The 21,645-nt window shown below is 36.7% G+C and overlaps 2 long non-coding RNA genes across 5 annotated transcripts; both read right to left on the reverse strand.

The window, feature by feature from the left end:
• Window positions 1-678: 678 nt before the first annotated feature.
• Window positions 679-2,313, reverse strand: LOC113361243. Its single transcript, XR_003365027.1, has 4 exons — window positions 1,917-2,313; window positions 1,717-1,839; window positions 1,092-1,160; window positions 679-825 (listed from the first exon to the last, which is right to left on the reverse strand). It is a non-coding gene; the product is annotated as an uncharacterized LOC113361243 (long non-coding RNA).
• A 9,556-nt stretch (window positions 2,314-11,869) lies between these two features.
• LOC113356109 lies at window positions 11,870-14,286 on the reverse strand. 4 transcript variants are annotated; one of them, XR_003362850.1, is made up of 5 exons: window positions 14,138-14,286; window positions 13,734-13,832; window positions 13,416-13,614; window positions 12,482-12,559; window positions 11,870-12,363 (listed from the first exon to the last, which is right to left on the reverse strand). It is a non-coding gene; the product is annotated as an uncharacterized LOC113356109 (long non-coding RNA). The 4 variants fall into 4 exon arrangements; XR_003362849.1 differs by having other exon boundaries at window positions 11,870-12,367; XR_003362848.1 differs by lacking the exon at window positions 11,870-12,363 and having other exon boundaries at window positions 12,393-12,559.
• Between the last annotated feature and the right edge of the window lie 7,359 nt (window positions 14,287-21,645).

Raw genomic sequence — 21,645 nt, forward strand, 5'->3', positions numbered from 1 at the left:
GAATGCGTCTCCAACATGTAGCCGCAGCAACTACATCGACTTCAGTTTGAGTAGAAGATCGATGGCATATCCATTCTCGTGATCGCATACGAACAGTAGAATCTTGAACTGAAACACACCGTTAAATGTTACTAAAGAAGATGGCTGCTTGGAACTCCCCCTGCTTAAATAAGAAAATGAGATATTATTTCTTTAGTGACAAGAGAAGTGACAGGTAGTAGAGTGCAATGGACTTTCATATAAGAAATCTTTCTATCGCCTGGCCCGTGGGGCAGTAACTCTGGTGGTCCCGCCAAACTCAAGCAAATAACAAGTACGTCTCCTTTTGTGCCGTGAGTAGAGCTGGCAAACGGGCGGGACGGGTCTGGCTTGTGACCAACCCGCGGGTTACGGGTTAATACAAGCCTGAGCTCGCGGGTTGAAATTCTTCACGGGTGGTCATTTATCCCACCCGTGCCCGTCCCGGGTAAAGCTCGCGGGTTTACGGGTGCTCACGGGTTACCTGGTTTTTGTTGAGTCAACTCGCCAGAAATCGATTTCTGGGCTATTTCCTTCCACATTCAGGGCATCTAAAGTTCCTTTCCTACAAGCTACAACCTAAGTATCTAACATTCATCCAATTCATTTGGTATATCAATTCAAAAACTCAAAATTGCAAAACTAAACAAATTAGTCTTCTTAAAGAAACACAGACACAGTCACACAGATACTATCATAGTATCATACATTCATAACATCTCAACATCATCATCTTCATCATCAGCACTCATAACATCCTTGAAATGGTCTGGTTCTGGTAACTCTTGCTCTTGTACACTTGACATCCTGAAATGGATGGAGCGGCCACAAAGAACAAGTCAAAGAGTCATTCAGAAACATGAAAATTACATAAACAGAAATTGAAAAAATACATAGACAATGACATCCAACAAAACTATTATAGTACATGCATTTTCAAGTCATCCAAAACAATAACATCTAACAAAACAAACAAATCAAACAAATCCCCTAAATCTCTGTAAAGAATGAAATTACCATAAAAGATAAAGAAGTCAAATTTTATTTGATTTAAATTTACAAAATGTACTTACAGATTTAGGGGACAACCACTTATCCAAACTGCTCAAACCAAAATTTAAAGATTTCACTAGAACTCCAATCTACAAAACAAAAAGGATGCAAGTACAGCAGTAACAGCACTGGTTTAAATGTAGAAAAATGCTGGTAATATGAATGATACTTCGAAAAAGATAAACAAGATAAACAAAGAAAGACCTTTTGTATATGATTTCAATCACATCAAGCATGTTAAATCTCAACCAAAATTCAAACTAAACTCATTCAATTTGAAGCTCATACAATTAATATCTCAAATTCACAAGCAAACTCTAAACTGCTCATTCAATTCCAACCCATTACCCATAGTACCATTACTATCATTTCAATTTCACAAGCAAAACTGTTGAATACGAATACAACAAATAAATCATGGAAGTATGGAACTGAACAACATGAGTACATGACCAAATCAAACAGATCTTGTATATATAATCATCAGATTCATCACCAATTACAATCATACAATAAACTAAAACATGTGAAATTCAAAAAAATCTTAATCAAATCAAATTCAAAATCAAACAGAATAACAGATCTACTAAGAACAAGTCAAACTGAAGACTGAACTCAAATCGAATGAAAAAAAAAACATCTTACATATTATTAATCGAACAGAAAATCAATTCACTCTTCACGAACCCAGAAAATCAATTCGTTGTTGTATTCCTCCGATCTTCACGAGCCCAGAAAATCAATCCGCTCTTGTATTTCTCTTCAAGACTTCAAACAATTTGTTATTCAAGCAGGCTAATCAAAAATTTATATAAAGAAGAAAACAAATAAGAAAATCTGATTACCTGTCTTTGATCTTTAGATGAATCTAATAATTTTTCTGTCACTTCTGTGAATCTGTGAAGTTTACTCAGGAGAGTAGGAGACTCAGCAGCGCTGCAGCAGGGTCAGGGAAGAAGAAAAAAAGAGGAAGAAAGAAGAGGAAGGCGAGCTAGGGTTTTTTCCTTTTATATGAAGAGGAACGAACATGTTACATGACACGTAACAGATAACTGTGTCATTGTGTGACACGCAGCAGCCTAAGTGGCAGTGGGTGCGGACCGAGCCGGGTTACCCGCGGGTTGCACGGGACGGGACGGGTTAACCCGTTTCTTCACAAGCCACTAATTATACAACCCGCGCCCGTCTTGTGTAGTTACGATCCGGGACGGGCACGAGTTTTCACGGGACGGGACGGGCCAACCCGCGGGTTTTGGCTCGGATTGCCAGCTCTAGCCGTGAGCGCAAATGGAACTTTTTGTGGCAATTGCTGTTAAACTCTCCAATTTAGCTAGTTATTTCTTCCCGTGATGGAGTTCACTTGTACTTTCTATAAAAGCACTAAAATGGTATTGTTAGCCAAAATATCGAGTCCTACCTAATATAAATATAGGTATAAAGTGTAGCACTTATGTGCTTATCAACTTCCTCATCAATGCTTTGTTCTTCTTCTGAATCAACTATCGTTCGAAAGATCATCCAGCTGTTCGTCAAGAGATTTTCTCCACTCGGATGTAGATTCGGTAGAAGAAGACGAATAGGGTTTTCCTTTACTAGTTTCAGATCTTTGAGTATCTGAACAACCCTGTACTGATGTTGCATTATCATAGATAGTACTCTTGTCCATAGAGTCAGATCGCTAAAAACACAGATTTGTTAGGTCTTGAACGTGTTTGCATGCTCTGATACCAATTGAAAAAGCGGGGGTCTAACAACACCACCCAATATTTCGTTTAGGCAATCTGTATGGACAAACTCCAATATACTTTTTATGATAATCGACTAGACAATCAGACTCAATCAAATAAAAAGATATATCAAAGAGTTTATATCTCAACCTCTCAATTTGATCTTTACTCAAGCAAATAGAAATCTGTGAGTCTTTATCAAAGAGAGATAACTTGGACGGTACCAAAGACCAATATCCAAGGATCAATCAGTATCAATCAACAACCAAGGTTGGATTTCCAATTGATGATCTTAACGCACAACCTATATTATTTCAATTATATAAAAATATAATGCGGAAAAGAAATAACACATACACCATAAATTTTGTTAACGAGGAAATCGCAAATGCAGAAAAACCCCGGGACCTAGTCCAGATTGAATACACACTGTATTAAGCCGCTACAGACACTAGCCTACTGCAAACTAACTTCGGACTAATCTATAGTTGAACCCCTACCAATCTCCCACTGATACAAGGTACAGTTGTACTCCTACGCCTCTGATCCCAGCAGGATGCTACGTACTTGATTCTCATAGCTGATCTTACCCACAACTAAGAGTTGCTGCGACCCAAAATCGCAGGCCTGATAATAAAAGAATCTGTCTCACACAGAAAAGTCTATCAAAAGGATAAATTTGTCTCCCACAGATAAACCCTAGGTTTTGTTCCGTTTTCTGATAATAACCAAGGTAATCAGGAACCAATCAATTAATCCGGTATTATATTCCCGAAGAACAGCCTAGGTCAATTGATTACCTATCAACAATCCTTCTTGACTACACAAGCGGATTATCGAGGAATCACAAACAGTGAGACGAAGATGTTTGTGACTTCTTTATCTTGCCTATCAGAGAACTCTCACGATCTCAAGCCAATCAAATCGATTGTACTCGTACGATAGAAAATGCAAAATCAGATCACACAACTACGATAAAAGTAGTATCGGTCTGGCTTCACAATCCCAATGAAGTCTTTAAGTCGTTAACCCGAATTTAGAGAAGAAACTCAAGGGTTAATGGAGATTGACTCTAGCGAGCGCATTAGTATCACGCAGACGTGTGGGGATTAAGTTTTTCTCTAGCTAGAAGTCCTCTATATATAGCTTTTCAAATCAGGGTTTTGCATTAGGTATTAAGCAAACCTTATTCACCGTTAGATGAAAACTGATTTAGATTCAAGCTAATATTTCTCAACCGTTAGATCGAAAAATAAAGCTTGTCATACACACATGGTAAAAGTGAACTGGGTGTGTGAAACACAAGCTCAAACGTGTACGCGTATGTTGGTTCAATATAGTCACCAAAAGGTTAACTATTTGAGCATCTCATATTAACCTGGTTCTTCTTCACCATAACTAGTTCAAATGACTTCAAACGAACTAGTTAAGAGTTGTTCAATTGCTATGAGATCTTATGTAAAACACAAGACACAATTGAATCAAAGATGATTACGATTCGATTGAATCGGCTCAATGAACATTATAGCCACGGTTTGCATAAAACATTCCTTAGTAATTTAATGATACATGTTCAGAGCTTATATTTAGATCATAACCTATTAAGTGCACAAACAAGTTCGCAGACTTAATCAATCGGGTTGAGTTTTCCAAACTCAACAGAATTTCTCGGGAAGATAAGTTCCGCTAGTTCGCGGGCTGAGTTCGCGGACTTAACATCAAACAAGTTATATTGGAAATCCCATCAGAAATTCTCGGGATGAGAGTTTCCGTCAGTTCGCGGACTGGGTTCGCGGACTTGGCAAGTCAATTCCACAATCCTACCGATTTCTCTTGATCAAAAAAGTTCGAAAACTTAGGTTCAAGGAATACATGGTTATGTAATCTAAACTCTCATTTCAACCATTGATACATTCTCAGAGTACGCTATGTAGTCGTTATTCACAGACCGATTCACGTCAGAGCAATTCTGAAAAGTGATTGAAACTTTTCATGACTTTCGTCACTAGGTGAAGATAAACCGATCAAAGCGAAACGCTTTACCAACACATGATTTCGAGTAAAAGATAAGCATTAAATACTCAGCTCGAAATGTCACATGTGTATGATCTAGTCTATATAGCATACGACTTTTGTCTCATAAGAAGTAGGAGATAGAATAGATAGACTTTTGAGTGATAGATAAGTTCAAGTATTCACATACCTTTTTGTTGATGAAGTTCCACGGTTCCTTGTGTAGATCTTCGTCGTTTTCGTTGAATCGCCACGAAGTTCTTGAGCTCAACCAAACTTTTCCTATCCTAGTCCGAGACTTAGCTAATATGCTAGAAATCAAGACTTATAGTTTTGATCACTAACATTGACAACACAAGCTTGATATAGAAACACATGCGAAGTCGACCGAGCTATGCTCTAACACAAAGCAACCCATATTCACCGTTAGATGAAAACCTAATCTAAGATTCAAGATAATATTTCTCAACCGTTAGATCGAAAAACATAGCTTGTCATACACACTTAGTAAACGTTTACTGGGTTCGTTAAAACCATTCCCAAACATGTACGCGTATGTTGGTTCAAAATAGTAACCAAAAGGTTAACCATATGAGCATCTCATATTAACTTGGTTCTTCTTTACCATAACTAGTTCAATTGACTTCAAATGAACTAGTTAAGAGTTGTTCAATTTCTATGAGATCTCATGTAACTACACAAGACACAATTGAAACAAAGATGATTCGATTGAATTGAATCAGCTCATGAACATTATAGCCACGGTTTGCAAAAGCATTCCTTAGTAATTTAATGTATCATGTTCAGAGCACATCTTTAGATCATAACCACTTAAGCTCACAAACAAGTTCGCGGACTTAAGTTCAATCGGTTGAGTTTTCCAAACTCAGCAGAAATTCTCGGTCGAGAACTTCCGCTAGTTCGCGGACTGGTTTCGTGGACTTAGCACACAAACAAGTTTTGGAAAATCCCAGCAGAAATTTTCGGTATGAAAACTTCCGTCAGTTCGTGGAATGAGTTCGCGGACTTGGCAAGGCCAATTCCACAATCGTACCCATTTCTCTTGATCAACAAAGTTTGAAAACTTCGGTTCAAGGAATACATGGTTATGTAATCTAAACCCTCATTCCAACCATTGAGACATTCTCAGAGGACGCTATGTAGCCGTTTTTCATAGACCGATTCACGTCAAAGCAATTCTCAAAGTGATTGGAACTTTTCATGACTTTCGTCACTAATTGAAGATAAACCTAATCAAAGAGAAACGCTTTACCAACACATGATTTCGAGAAAAAGATAAACCTGATCATATATCTCGCTGCCAACTCCAGCATCCAACACGCTTTACCTTTATGATTCATTGAAACATTACCACCCCCACTTTCGGTTCAGAAATCCAGCAACTAGAACTAGTACCAACAGCTGACCATTCTCACTGCGTTTTCGTATTGTTTCTGCGAAATTTCAAACTGGCACATGCATTCACTATTTCCCAGCTCAGGCCATAACTCACATCCACTGCACCAATCCACTCTTCTCTATAACACTTCCACTTCTTTGAATTTTTCTACTCGACCAGTGCTTAACCCGTTTCGCATCATACTCAATCAACAACTTAAGCTTCTCAGCTCGATCTCAACAACACCATCACTTCATTTCATCGAACTTGTACCTGGCGCAGCCAAAATCACCTGTTATACCATCTTTCTCCATCTCAGTTGCACATACACAATCCCCGTCTTCCATGTCCTGCGGTAGCGTCAAGACCTGTAGCTTTAGTAATCAACAGCTCCATTTCTTCTTGTGTTCATCATCTCTTCATCCCTTGAATCATCCATTTATAGCACCAGTGCCTTCTTCTGTTCAACATCATTCCCTACAGCTGCAACTACTAACTTCATTTCATCTTCTTCCTTGTACAACCATTGTAACTGCATCTCACCAGTTTCATTCTCAGCAGCAGCAGATCACTGCAATTCAATCATTAACATCATTCTGTATTCACAGACTTCAGAACTTCAGTTAATTCTTAAGCAGCATCGATTCCACCTGTATTTTATTTTCAATTCCATGGGTCCCTGCAATATCCTTTGCCACAAACCCTAGAGCCATCTTCTACCACAAATGAAATGAACATCACAGGACCCCTGTAGCTTCGAAATTGCTCCTCAACTTTCATCTTCGATTCACAAGCTCAGGCCTCAAACAAACTCACTCCTGCTTGCCAAATCCAGAACCAATTACTGCCATGTTCTTCATCTCCTTCTTCGAGTTCAAACATCAGAACAAACCCTAACTCCTCTCCATCTGATTCAAACTCGAAATCAAAAGAAATCCATTCATCAACACCATAGATTTCATCTTCAATTAGAGAGACCCTAACTTCCATTTTTGAATCGAACTCGAGCTCCATTTCCTTCTCAGATTATCAACAGCAACACCAAAGGAACCAAAGCCTCTCTCAATCTCTTCTTTTAATGGCTGCAGTTCTTCCTTGATTTCTTCTTCATTAAACATCACCATTTCCTGACTCGACTGCACTTTAATCTTCATTAACTGCTCAGCTCAAAACCCCTTCGAATTCTCTGAGTTTCTACCCTTGATTTCTACATATCTATTTTGGAGTAATAGCAGCAGCAGCCGCTGCTTTTTCTCCTTCTCAATTTCAGGGCAGTGTAATAACAATGATTGACTGAGAGAAAGAGAACTCTCGATTTAGGGTTGTGTAGGCTAATGGATATTGCCACCCTAGTGAGGCAGATAAGGGCCAACCTCAAATAATTTGGCCTGTCAGTTATGGGAAACTGACCGTTCATTATCCACCTCCATCTTGCACATCCTAACCGGCTCCAAGTATAGCTCGCTTGTGAATTTCCATTTTCGCTCCAAATGAACGATTTTTTCTTCTTTTGCTCCAATGACTCCATAGCACCTAAATAACTCAAAAGCAAACATAAGATACAAATTTTACAAGAAAACTCGCAAAAAAAAGCATCAACAATAAATAAATATAAAGATGTTTTAGACACCTATCAAATTCTCCCACACTTAGACTTTGCTAGTCATTGAGAAAATCAAACAAAACTAATTTTAAACATACATACAACTCCGTGTCGTTGAGAATACGATCACACTTAGCATGTATAACAAGCCTTTAAACCCCTAGGTGTCCCTAGTGGACGAGTTATAGTCTCGTGAGGGCTTACTAGAGATATACCCACAAAACCTATTTTACCAACTTACTAGTTCTCCGAAATGATAGCATCCAACGCGCTAAGAAGACAGAGAGATTCTGCACACTATTCATAAGAAGTTAGACACATATATGAACACAATATCATCCTTAAAAGTTGATAGAGAAATAACCATCCCTTCTTGAAAGAAATTCGAGTTCGGAGTGATCAAAAATCTCGACTCTGCCTCACACGAAAGGTTTTTATGAAGTTGGTCTCAATAATAAATAACTTTTTATGGGTCACACATGTGTCCAGGTAGGAGTGAAGAGAGAATCCTGCGAAAAGTTGAATGGTAGGAAGGAAAAACCCTCCGAATCGTTTTGAAAACCCACATCTTTTATTCATTTTCAAAAACCCTTTTTTATCTGAAGATCTCTAAGAAAGGAAATCAACCACTTAACGAAGGTGGGAATATGCTTACTTACCTTGTTATCCATTCGACGTGCAGTTAGCACCACTCTCGCAGCATCCATAGAGACGTCTTCGGTCTTCAATCCTTGTCTCCAGCTTCGTCTTCAGTCTTCAACACTTGATGATAACTCTTGAACTTCGTAGAATTTTAACAATGTGATTCTTTCCTCTAATTCCTTGTTGCTTGAAACTTCATTATGGATATTTCTTCTTCCATTGGCTTTATTGAATGAACAAAACTAAAAACAAACTAAAATATGATACAATGATTTTTCTTGTCTCTTTTTTTTTGAGACAAGAAAAATAAAACAAATACAAAATGAACAAAACAAACCAAAATAGTAAAACTAATAATGAACCTAACAAAAAATTTTCTTGTATCTTTTTTTTTTTCATTTTCATTTTTTTTTAACAAGGGACCTAGCATAGTGGTAACTTTGTCCCATTTTTTTTTTTTTTTAGATAAGAGAAAACAAAACAAATACAAATAAAGATAAAATAAAAATGAAATTACAAAGGCCATGGTGTAAGTACTTTATCACTTGATTCTTCAAAATTTTTATGTCTCGATATCATAAACTTCTTGAACTCTGATAAGTGCATAATTCATATGATTTTAGTGTCCATTCCATACTTGTTTTAGCTATTATTCTTGCATGTATTCGTGCTATTACTCTTGTTTTCTCTTATTTGTCTCAATTAGGTGAATCATACACAAAGGAGTTACAAAGTGCTGAAAATAGCTAATAAGAGAAGTATTCCAAGTATCCAAGTGCCCAAGTCCAGGAGAAGTGGAAGAAGTGCGACGAAAAGGAGCAAAACGCTCATAATCAAGACACAGGCCAAATACCGATATCAACTCATTCAAATTAAGGATTTCTCATCATCATCTTGAAGATAATTTAAAGATAAAAGAATTCAAAAAGAATGCGGTCATTCCGAGCTCGGATGAAGAAGTTGTGGCCAAAACAGTTTTGATTGAATACCGAAGACAGTGTAGTCCACGAACTGGGTTTGTTGGAATTTGAAGTTTGCGGACTGGTATATGTACCTAGCAAGTAGGGAAACATTTATAAACTCCTTGGAAGGCCTAAGGGCTCGTTAGGTCATATTTTTGGGTCGGGTTCCTAAACCTAACTAAATACTTGGAAGCCAAGTAATGTAAACCTATAAAAAGGTATTAGGTTTTGTAGATATCAAATATATCGAGTCTCATATCACAAGTTTTACATCAAAACCTAGGGTTTACCCTTTAGGGGGAAACCACCATTATCATCTTCTTTGTAATATGAGTAGCTAAATCCTTTGTTGATTAAGGATGAATTCAATGTTCTAAGCGTGAAGATATTAATAATACAAACCTATTGAGAGTTTTTATCATCATCGTTTGTCTTTACTATATCTAGGGTTTATGAGTGATTCATAGATTGATTTGGATTGAAAACTAGATTGATCTATTGATTGTTCTATTTCTAGTGGAAGTTAGGAGATAAGTAATCGTCGAATAAGTCTCTACACAAGTAGAAATCACGAGACCTTACAGAGGGATTCTGTGGAGCAATCGTGTGTGAAGATAACACCAGCAAGTAAACCTTGAGCTAAGAGTTTAACTACTGGGATCAACCTAATTCACAAAGCCTAAAGCATTCGTCGGATTACACCTTGAGTGAGATACTACTTGGTGGTTCAGTTGAATAAAATCTGATATTGGAGAGCTTCTGTATCCGTGGTACCAGGAGTTTTGGGGATAGCACTGAGCTAGCTGCTATTCTACGGTTGGTGATGAATGGTTCTTACGAACAATAGATAAGTATATTAATCCAGTTATCGCTTGGTAACGACGAAGGATTCCTTGATCATCTTTCTTTTATTATTATCTTTTAATTAATCTTAAAACCAAAACCCCCCTTTGTTATTTACTTTGTTTTGCTAATACAAATAACCTATCAATTACACATCTCTTTGTGGGAACGATCTCTTACTACCGCTATATTACCAGTTAATTAGTGGGAAATATCTTTATTAATTTGTTATGGTTACGACGCCCATCAAATTTTGGCGCCGCTGACGGGGAGCAGTTGCTAATTGATTTGTTATTTGTTTAGCTTGTTTTTATTTTTGTTTTTATTTTTGTTTTTATTTTATCTTTCTTGTGAGTCGTCATGTTTCCTTACGGAAATAACATGTACGGAGCACAGGATCGAACATATAATTGTGGTAATCAATATGGTTTTCAATCTCATTCATATGAAAACTACCAACCATCCTATGGGTATAATCAAAACCAATCTTTTGGCTATGATCAATATCCAACGGCACCTTACGGATATTCACATACATGTCAACAATCTTATGACGGGCATGTAAGTAAACAATCACAAGGATGGAAGGATAGTCATGCTTCTGATCAATTGTTTTCTAGTAATGTGCATATGAATAGTTATGATACTCAATCAAAACCTATTCCTCTTCATCGTCTTTTTCCCTCACTCTTTCCAAAAGAGGAGATTGTGCATAACGGTGGAAAGCGAGTTAACGTCAGAAAACGATATGCGCGATACAACCAACTGGAGGAAGTCGGTGCATCACAAGAGACTCTTGACGAAATTAACAAAGCCATAGACATGGAATTCGAACGTCGTTTTGATGTTGACGATTCTGAGGTTGACAATGATTTAGATGAAGATGAACAACCTCTCGAAAGTCCTTATAACAATGATACAATTATTCCAACTCCGGATCATAATAACGATCACTCGCCTATTCAAAAGGAGGAGATTGGGTATGACATATCTATTGTTATAAATGGTGTAACGTACTCGAATGAAGAAATTAGGAGTTGCATCAATGAACTAGACTTTTTAGGAGAGGATTCCGATTCCGATAAAGAGGTTGTTGAAGAGATTGAGATTGAGAATGAAACCAAATTGATTGAAGTCATGGAAGACCCAATTGAGCTAAATAATAATAGTTCGATAGAGGACCACGATATACTTGAGGTAAATAATTCACTGTTAATTACGAATAAGGATCCGAAACAAGGTTTGTTTAATCCTTTGCATAATTCTATATCTTTTGATCCTTTTCCTCCAATTGAAGTAGCCTCTCAAAGAGTTGTTAACCCAACTTTTAAGAAAATACCTCACTTAGGATTGGAGTTGTGTGCTTCCAAAGTTTTAACGGATTATTTTGCTTCTAAGTATCCACCACTTGATGTGTTTGATTCTAGTATTGTGCAGGTTCACCAAGCTGAGGAACCTTTTGAAGTTCCCGAATTCTATGTTCTCTATCCATTTCCGTGTGTAGAAAGGACTAAGTGTGGGAGAAACTTCAATAAAGTGATAGCTTCAATATTTATATTTTGTGCTCACGTTTTTGTGAAGCTATTATTTGAATTGCAGATTGTTATGTAAAAGGATTACCAAATCTTTAGATTATTGGTGTATGGACGATGACAACAACGTCGGGATTTGACGACGTTAAACCAGGCGCTTCGTGGGAGGCAACCCATCTGTATTTCTATCCCTTTTGTTTTAATTTTTTTTTAAGTCCGGATCATGGGACTTTAAGTTTTGACGCATAGATTAGACACATGCTGTTGTCCGTCCATCCCCCTTAATCTAAGGGCATATACTCTGTTGAGGTGGCATTTTTTTTAATGCTTAAAAACATTATACGGCTAATATCCAAGCCGAGCCGATAACTTAATCAGGTAATAACTAACAAAGGAAACATGTACATTTTCTGTTGTAACTTCCCGGATTTATCTACCACACTTTCTTCTTCTTTATTTTTTTTTTTGCTCGACTCCAAAGTTTGTTTATGGGAAAATTCTCTTCAAGCTTCTTCTTTGCTTCGACATGAAAATACTTCTTCTTTGTTTCTCCATCTTTAAATTTTTTCCCCTTTCTTCGACACAATAGGGATCATCAAATTCAGGTAATAATATTCATGTTAACTGATTTGCAAACTAACAAATTTACAGAAGTTTCACCAGCCAGGAAATGATGGTTCATAACTTACTTTCTGCTCACTGGCCAGCAAGTGATTGATATCTTAGGATCCAAAATGCTCCGTAACTAGTAAAATCTACACCATTTTCTGCAGAAATCATTCAGGAACCGAGTTAAAAATACAAAAAAAAAACTGATGACTTGGTGTAAGGCTAACCACTGATGGAGGTTAAAAGAGAGCTTAGTTTAGGTGACCATATAACACGTGCTTGACTACATTTTGATACTTATTTTTTGGAAACTGTTATCATGCCAACTGCCTTTAGTGCAAGTCAGTTCATATATGTTTAGTTTGGCTGAACTTATATCCCTAAGAAAATAATACTAGGACTAGCTTCTTGTAGTTTTTAAGGGACATATACTAACTGTTTCACAACTTGGGGCTCACAAATACACTTTTCTTTTGTTCAGAAACATATGTTGAGAACTTGCCCCAAACCTCCTATAGGCTGTTAGACAATGAAGATTGCATATAATATCATAACAGCTAGTAATTGATGCCAAGCCCCGAGTTCTTAGTAATACAAATCCAATTTTGCAGTTTCCTACTAAAACATGCAAAATTTCTACATAAAAATTCATATCTTTAAATAGAATGTTTAATTTTCAATTTTTTCCATGAAAACATTACATAATTTCATAAGGTGGTTTGTAGGTGGTGGATTACAAGAAGCTTGACCTCCACAGCCATCCAACACCCACCCACCACCACTCTAATACTTGCGGATACAATATTTTAACAACATACTAAACACAACATAATTCTAAGCCATGGAAGAAAATATGACGTGAATCGAACACGCAACCTTCTGACTCGGAGTCAGACGCGCTACCGTTGCGCCACAGATTCATATTGCAAACACATTTAAGGAAAGCTAACTAAGAACAGTACAATGATGACATGAAAGTACTGTTTTGTATGCATGTTATGTTCTCATGATTACCATAGAAGAGATAAGAATGAGATGGGGGTAGCGCTCAACGTTCATAAGCCTGCCTACTTTCACAGTCAATTCTTTGATACCTTACCATTGTCAACGAGCATAATACATTCAGTACATTCCTTTTATCGGCAAGCATTTCCTTCTTTAGCATATTATCTTCCAATGTTGTCTTCCTCTTCTAATTGTCCCAGCAAGTGGCCTGCTAATACTCCATTTATGTCGAGACATGAAGCAGTTAAAACATAAGTGTATTCAATAAACCCAATCACTGTATTTAGATAGTAAAATCACCAAATCGTGTTTTCTCCAACAACTTACTCGCTCCACATAAATGTGTCGTGCGTTGTTTCGCTTAAATAATAGCATCCTTGTACCCTTCTGGCGGTTTCTTTTGTGATGGAAAGAACAAAATGATGACTGCAATAATACGAATTATCTTAAATGTCGATAAAGCAATGACACTGCCCCCAATTAGAGACCAGATTACACTATCGAATGAACAATTTTTCTCAATAAGACCCAATGTTTAACTGAAAGCAAGACCAACATTAGAGCTCAACTTATATCAAATAAATTAAGAAACCTAAGAAACAATCAACAAAAATAGAGTGTATAGGATCAAGAAAGGTCAATACAAATCATAATTCAATTCAATTAAAACCCTAATTTTTACAAACCAAAGGAAATCTTAATTTCATTATGGGATAAAGAGTAGTAATTACACTAGTGGAATAAGCAGCATGAGATAGAACGGAGGAAGAATAAGTAGTGGTGATTGTAATCCATGGTTGTTGTGCTGCTGCGGTGACGAAAGAAGAACAATAAACTTATCAATTTTGAAGAACCAGAGTAAAACAGAAAGAGTCGTATATGGATTTGCTTTTTTTATCAAATTCGGCGGCTCGGCTTGGGTATTAGCCGTATAACATTTTTAAGCATTAAAAGAACGCCACCTCAGCAGAGTATATGCCGTTAGATTAGGGGATGGACGGACAGCAGCATGTGTCTAATCTATGCGTCAGAATTGAAAGTCCCATGATCCGGATTCTTTTTTTTTTTAGTTTTTCATATCATAACTTGCATTCCCATCTTAGATTTTACAAAGTCCTATATTTATAATGAAAATTATGACGAATTCTCGTCAGAAAATTGTGACTGCGCACTTGTCACCAAAATAGCTCTCGAGACTTCATACGGAGTCCGATTTGAGTGGTTGACCCCAAATTTTAAAGAGGACAGACATACCTTTCTTTTCCAAAAAGAAAATCTGAATTCAGGGTCTGTTAGGTTGGAGCGATTGGCCTGGACATTTGAGTTTAGGAATTTTTCCAGAACTTTTTCAGATTGCATGTCAGTCAGTCTGGAGGCCATCAAAGTCAGACCGTATATCGAAACACTGTGAAATTTTGACCCCTTATACAAAAGACGTAGGAGAAAAACTTTCGTTTAGGATGTTTTTCCTATTTCCCTACCCATTGGTACAATTTTTGAGTTTAATTTTCTGTTGCGTCAGAAATCAGAATTTTCGGTTTTGAACATTGAGGACAATGTTGAGTTTAAGTGTGGGGGAGTAGTTAAGCATGTGTTTTCTTGCATAAAAAAATAAATAAAACAAATAAAACTCTTTGATTTCTTGCATACTTGAAACTTCATCTTTTGGAGTTAATTATGAGCTATTTAGGATGACACTCTAAACCTTTTTAGGTTGAAACAGTTCTTACATCTATAGATTGAGCTCCACTTTGTCATTCCACAGTCCTTAATTATATACGTTCATAATTGAATGCGAAACTAAGATATGGTAGTCGTTTGAAAGAGTCATCCTCGCTATTAATCATTATTGGATCACTTTCTTTTTATTTTTGCAGTTATATGTTTCTCTAAAGTGATTTGGTGGGATCTAGATACTGTCATGGATGTTGTAGCAAGGTAATCATTGGTTGATGATTTGAATGCCCCACAAGACAATTGTCTTACACTCTTAAGAGTAAAGAGTGAGCCGGAAAAAAAAAGAGAACAAAAATTATAAAAAAGAGAGAAAAAGAAGAGAAAAAAAGAAAAGAAAAAAAGAAACATAAATAAGGCTCCTCTTCTTTTATTGACACTAATAAATGATAGGTCCGGAATTTCAGACTAATCATAGTCGATGAGAACACAAAAACCATATCATCAGTATATAGCAAGTCAAAAGACTATTGATGAGGTTCTTGACACTTTGATAACAGTATGTGTGAAACATTGTCCCTGTCTCCGTCGCCTAAGCAAGCGTGGAGTGCAGGATCCAAGGAAACTATCATGTACTTCCTGAAAACGAACATGCGCTTAGAGTATCTAATCATGTGGTCGAGTTAAATGGGTGCTTCTCTCAACTAGTGCGCTATAAATATATATCATTTGACGACATTCATACAAGTATTGTGGGTAACATCTTTCACTTAAGAAAACACTTGAACACTTCACTTTTCCATTTCCATTCTCTTATTTATCCATGTGATTTCATTATGCGAGTGTTGTGGCAAACGTTGCAACAAGTACGATGACTATCTTAGTAGAGTTTTGCAATCAAATTGAATGTCATACGTAAGTAATTGCTTGTCTATGCGGATTGGAATGTATGTGGGATGTTTGCAGCTAAAGAACATATGTATGTTGATTATCTTATTAGCTATTATTTTGTGTCTATCCTTAGCAGTTCTTCCAAAGCGAGAAATTGGAGTAGGTTTTGTGGGTATATCTCTTGTAATCCCTTACGAGACTATAACTCGTCCACTAGGGACACCTAGGGGTTTAAAGGCCTGTTATTCATGCTAAGAGTAACCGTATCCTCACTACATGGAGTTTTTGTATTTAGTTTTGTTTAGTTTGCTCGAGGACTATCAAAAGCTAAGTGTGGGTGAATTTGATAAGTGCATAATTCATATGATTTTAGTGTCCATTCCATACTTGTTTTAGCTATTATTCTTGCATGTATTCGTGTTATTACTCTTGTTTTCTCGTATTTTTCTCAATTAGGTGAATCATACACAAAGGAGTTACAAAGTTCTGAAGAGAGCTAAGAATAGAAGTATTCCAAGTATCCAAGTGCCCAAGTCCAGGAGAAGTAGAAGAAGTGCGACGAAAAGGAGCAAAACGCTCATAATCAAGACACATGCCAAAGACCGATCTTAACTCATTCAAACTAAGGATTTCTCATCATCAAATTGAATATAATTGAAATATAAAAAGAATGCAAAAATAATGAGGTCATTCCGAGTTCGTGTGAAGAAGTTGTGGCCAAAACAGTTTTGATTGAATGTCGAAGACAGTGCAGTCCGCGAACTGGGTTTACGGACGGGGTTCGCAGACTTATTTCCGAAACTATCTGCTGGAATTTGAAGTTTACGGACTGGTATACGTACCTAGCAAGTAGGGAAACATGTATAAACTCCTTGGAAGGCCTAAGGGCTCGTTAGGTCATATTTTTGGGTCGGGTTCCTAAACCTAACTAAATACTTGGAAGCCAAGTAATGTAAACCTATAAAAGGGTATTAGGTTTTGTAGATATCAAATATATCGAGTCTCATATCACAAGTTTTACATCAAAACCTAGGGTTTACCCCTTTAAGGGGAAACCACCATTATCATCTTCTTTGTAATATGAGTAGCTAAATCCTTTGTTGATTAAGGATGAATTCAATGTTCTAAGCGTGAAGATATTAATAATACAAACCTATTGAGAGTTTTTATCATCATCGTTTGTCTTTACTATATTTAGGGTTTATGAGTGATTCATAGATTGTTTTGGGTTGCAAACTAGATTGTTCTATTGTTAGTGGAAGTTAGGAGATAAGTAATCGTCGAGTAACTCTCTACACAAGTAGAAATCACGAGACCTTACAGAGGGATTCTGTGGAGCAATCGTGTGTGAAGATAACACCAGCAAGTAAAACTTGACCTAAGAGTTTAACTACTGGGTTCAACCTAATTCACAAAGCCTAAAGCATTCGTCGGATTACACCTTGAGTGAGCTACTACTTGGTGGTTCAGTTGAATAGAATCTGATATTGGAGAGCTTCCGTATCCTTGGTACAAGGAGTTTTGAGGATATCACTGAGCTAGCTGCTATTCTACGGTTGGTGGTGAATGGTTCTTACGAACAATAGATAAGTATATTAATCCAGTTATCGCTTGATAATGGCGAAGGATTCCTTGATCATCTTTCTTTTATTATTATCTTTTAATTAATCTTAAAACCAAAACCCCCCTTTGTTATTTACTTTGTTTTGCTAATACAAATAACCTATCAATTACACAGCTCTCTGTGGGAACGATCTCTTACTATCGCTATATTACCAATTAATTGTGTGGAAATAAGATTATTAATTTGATTGCACTTACGACACGCAACAAACTCTCATCTTGATAATCTTCGTTCTTGTACACAAGTCTTCAACTCGTAAGAATTATGGTCCTTGTCTTGTTGCTTTACTTGGATCTGAAATCTGCTCATTTCTGTATCGTTGCTTGTAAACCTTGAACGTCTTCAACTTTCCTTCGAATTTGTGATGCTGTTCTTGTTTATGATGATGGTGTTTCTATGGACCTGTTGGTGTAGAGAGAGATAAAGTGGATGGTGCTAACTGCGAACAAGAATACAAGTGGTATTAAGTTAGCAATTCGATGTCACCATCATGATTGATAAAATAACACTCAATATATCAAAATAGTGCTTCTATTGGTGGGAGGTTGGGTAGCTCACCATTCTACCCGGAGTTTACATACGGTGACTCACACTCTAAAAGCCCATATTTAGACAGGTACAAAGAATTGAAGGTCGGTGCCTCATATTATGTAACATGGGTAGTCTCCACTATAGGGGACCACAATTCTAATACTGAATTCAGTCTGCACCTTATTTTCCACTGGGATGGTTAAATCCAACTTTAACTCTCATACAGGTAAGAAACCCGATCATAGTTCTCTGTCGCCTCTAAGTTCAGTCACTCTTATGAGAATCTCGATGTAATCTTAGCGACATGTGTACTATGTGACTCTAAACTAACTACAAGTTGGAGTTCTTTTTTATTCACTAATTTACACAAAAGTTGAATTTTTTTTTTAATAATTTACAATGCAAATGCTTAACCACTCCCCCACACTTAAACTTTACATTTTCCTCAATGTAAATTGAATCGTCCAAAGAAAGTCAAGGTAGGAAATAATAAAATGATATGCGACAAGAAATCAGAAAAAATAAATACAAGACAAGAAAAAATAAAAGAATAAGATAAGAAATACTCATTTGGGTTGCCTCCCATGCAGCGCTTGGTTTAAAGTCGTCAGCCCGACTTGCAAGTTGAATTCCCCATACACCAACAATATGAAAAGTTGGGGATCCTCCCGTAGCACCTGTTTTGCAGACACTACCTTCACACAAATATTAGTACGATAAACAGAAATGAAGCTATTAATAAACAATATAAGCTTCCCCCACACTTATTCTTGTCCACACTTGGAAGTGTATAAAGAATATAGAATTCAGGAACTTCTACGGTATCTTGTTCCAAAACCTGCATAGTATGAGAATCAAGTGTTTCTAATGGAGGATATCGAGAAATAAAGTCATTTAAAAATGTTCTCGAAGCACATACATTCAAACCAATAAGAGGTAAAGAAGAGGAAACAATATGCAAAGGGTTAGACAAACCTTGCACTATCTCTTGTATCATGGAATCCTCTTCATCCTTGAAAAATTCAAGTGAATTATTCACCTCTTGCATATCATGGTCCTCTATCAAATCTTGCAACCATTCTTCATCCGTTTCTGCCTTAACCAAAGTCTCGACATCAACATCATTATTACAATCATATGCAAGCTCAATTGGGTCTTCCACAATATTGATCATACCGGTTTCATTTTCAACATACTCGTCATCATTAGACACAAACCTTGTTTCAAAGTTCTGTAAAACACTAGTTTCATCATACTCAAGTACCTTTTGAATAGGTGTTTGGTCATTATAAAGATCAAGAGTTGAGTCAACTACACTAATGTCATCAAATATCTCCAAAGGATGGTCCTTTTCAACACAATCATCTTCGTCTTCATTTTCAGACTCACCTTAATAAGAATTGTCATCAGTTTCCTAACCTTTATCACGACGTCGTTTAAGTTACATACGAATGGTCCTACTAATTTCATCAAAAAGCTCTTTCGAGGCTCCATCATCTTCCAACTTGTAAATTTCTGTGCAAGTTTCCTAACGTTCACACTCTTACCACCATTAACTACAATAGGTTCTCTTTCCCATGACTCTTCCCTTTGAATGGGTGTATGATCATAACTACGATATGGAGTCGGGTAAAAAAAAGTGTTGCAGAAATTGGTTGGTGCAACGTTCTTTCTATCACGTTCAAGTTGGTCTAGTCTTCGTTGCATGTCTTGCAATCCATTCATAATCTGCATACAACTCGAATGAAGCCAACTAGAAGTAGAATTGTTCCACCTTGGTGCTTGACTTACATACCCACTACAAGGTTGTTGTTGGTATGTATGAAAATCACAGTAAGGTTGTCTAGTATATGCATCATAGCCAATAAATTGGTTTTGATTGTATCCCATAGATGGTGGGAAATTTCCATATTGTTGAGGAGGTTGAAAACCATATCCGTTGCTCCAGTATGCTCCTTCCATTGAAATTGGTACTTGCAACAAGAGGTCTCAAAACTACGTCAAAAACCAGAAAATAAGAAAAACAAAACTAAAAAAAAAAACCAAAAACAAGTGAGAATCCCTGCTTCCCCGGCAGCGGCGCAAAATTTGATCACTTTCGTATGCGTCAAAAATAAATTACACTTTCTTACTACTCAAAATATATAATATAGCAAGGGTAAAAAAGGATCGTTCCCACAGAGAGGACTAGGTTGTCAATATGTTTCAGTTTCTTATATAAACAAAGGGGGGAGTTTTCTGATTTTTATAAAGTAAACTAAAATAAAAGCAAATAAAGAAATAAAACACGCAAATCAAGTAGAAGAGATATTGGTCAAGGATCAGTTTTCATTCACAAACATGTATTCGAAACAATAACTAGAATTGATATTTTAATCTCAACTTTATCAAAGGTCCTGGGATACCTTGATCGCAAGAATATCCCGCTAATTTCCTCTTGTCATCAACAAACACATTAAAAGATGCGAATATGAATTCTACCTAAGAGAACAACCTAACGTGTAAAAGCACTAATCAAGTTTAATTCCCAAGGAGCAATAAGTTCTATGAAATCAGGCCAATCAAAGCAATCGAACGTGTAAAAGCACTAATCCGATTTAATAAAGGTTAGGATTCACTTGTGACTACTAGGATGTATCACTACAAGCAATATTCACAATTATGCTACTTGCAATCAGAAATTTATCACTTTTGCGTATAATAAATCCTAATCTAGAAATAGAGATGAAAACAAACTCAATTGATTCTAGACTCAACCAAACAAGCATTCAAATCTGAAAAGGCGAGGGTACCCAAATATACCTCTACCTCAAGCTAAAACTTTTCCGACCTGTAAGTCCTTTCCTCCGAAAGTGATTGTCTATGGATATGAGATCGAGACAATACAACTAATCGGTTCACACTTTGTATGATCGAATATGGATACTAGATCGAGACAATACAACGAAAAAGTGTGTTACTTGATAAAAAAAGTTCGGACTTAACCAAACACAATATGATTCACTTATCAAGTAATATGAGATTAATGTTTGTGCGATTTACTTTAATTATAATAAACAATTATAATGTGGAAATATAAAGTAAATAACACAACAATATTTTGTTAACAAGGAAACCGTAAATGTAGGAAAAAACCCCGGGACCTTGTCCAGAATTGAATACTCTCAGGGTTAATCCGCTGCACAAAATACACTTACTTCGTATAGTTGAGACCAAGCACCTAACTCTATAGTATACCTAGTTCCGTCTGTATTCCCACACCTCCGACTTGTAAATAAGTCACGTACTTGGAACAATCCCTTTGGTTCGTATTCCAAACAGTAAAGGAACAAGAAATTTGTTTGGTATCAACTCTCTTCAACCAAGTGATATGAGTCAAACAAATGCTCTTCCGTTTATCTCAACATAAACCCCTTCGTCAGGTCTAGATCTATCTTATGTTCAATCACCCCAAAAGGTAATCGGTTAAGATTAAGCCAACAACACCTTTGATCCCAAAGGAACCTTGTTGATGCCGAT

The sequence above is a fragment of the Papaver somniferum genome, chromosome 3 (assembly GCF_003573695.1).
Source record: "Papaver somniferum cultivar HN1 chromosome 3, ASM357369v1, whole genome shotgun sequence".
Classification (NCBI taxonomy): Eukaryota; Viridiplantae; Streptophyta; class Magnoliopsida; order Ranunculales; family Papaveraceae; genus Papaver; species Papaver somniferum.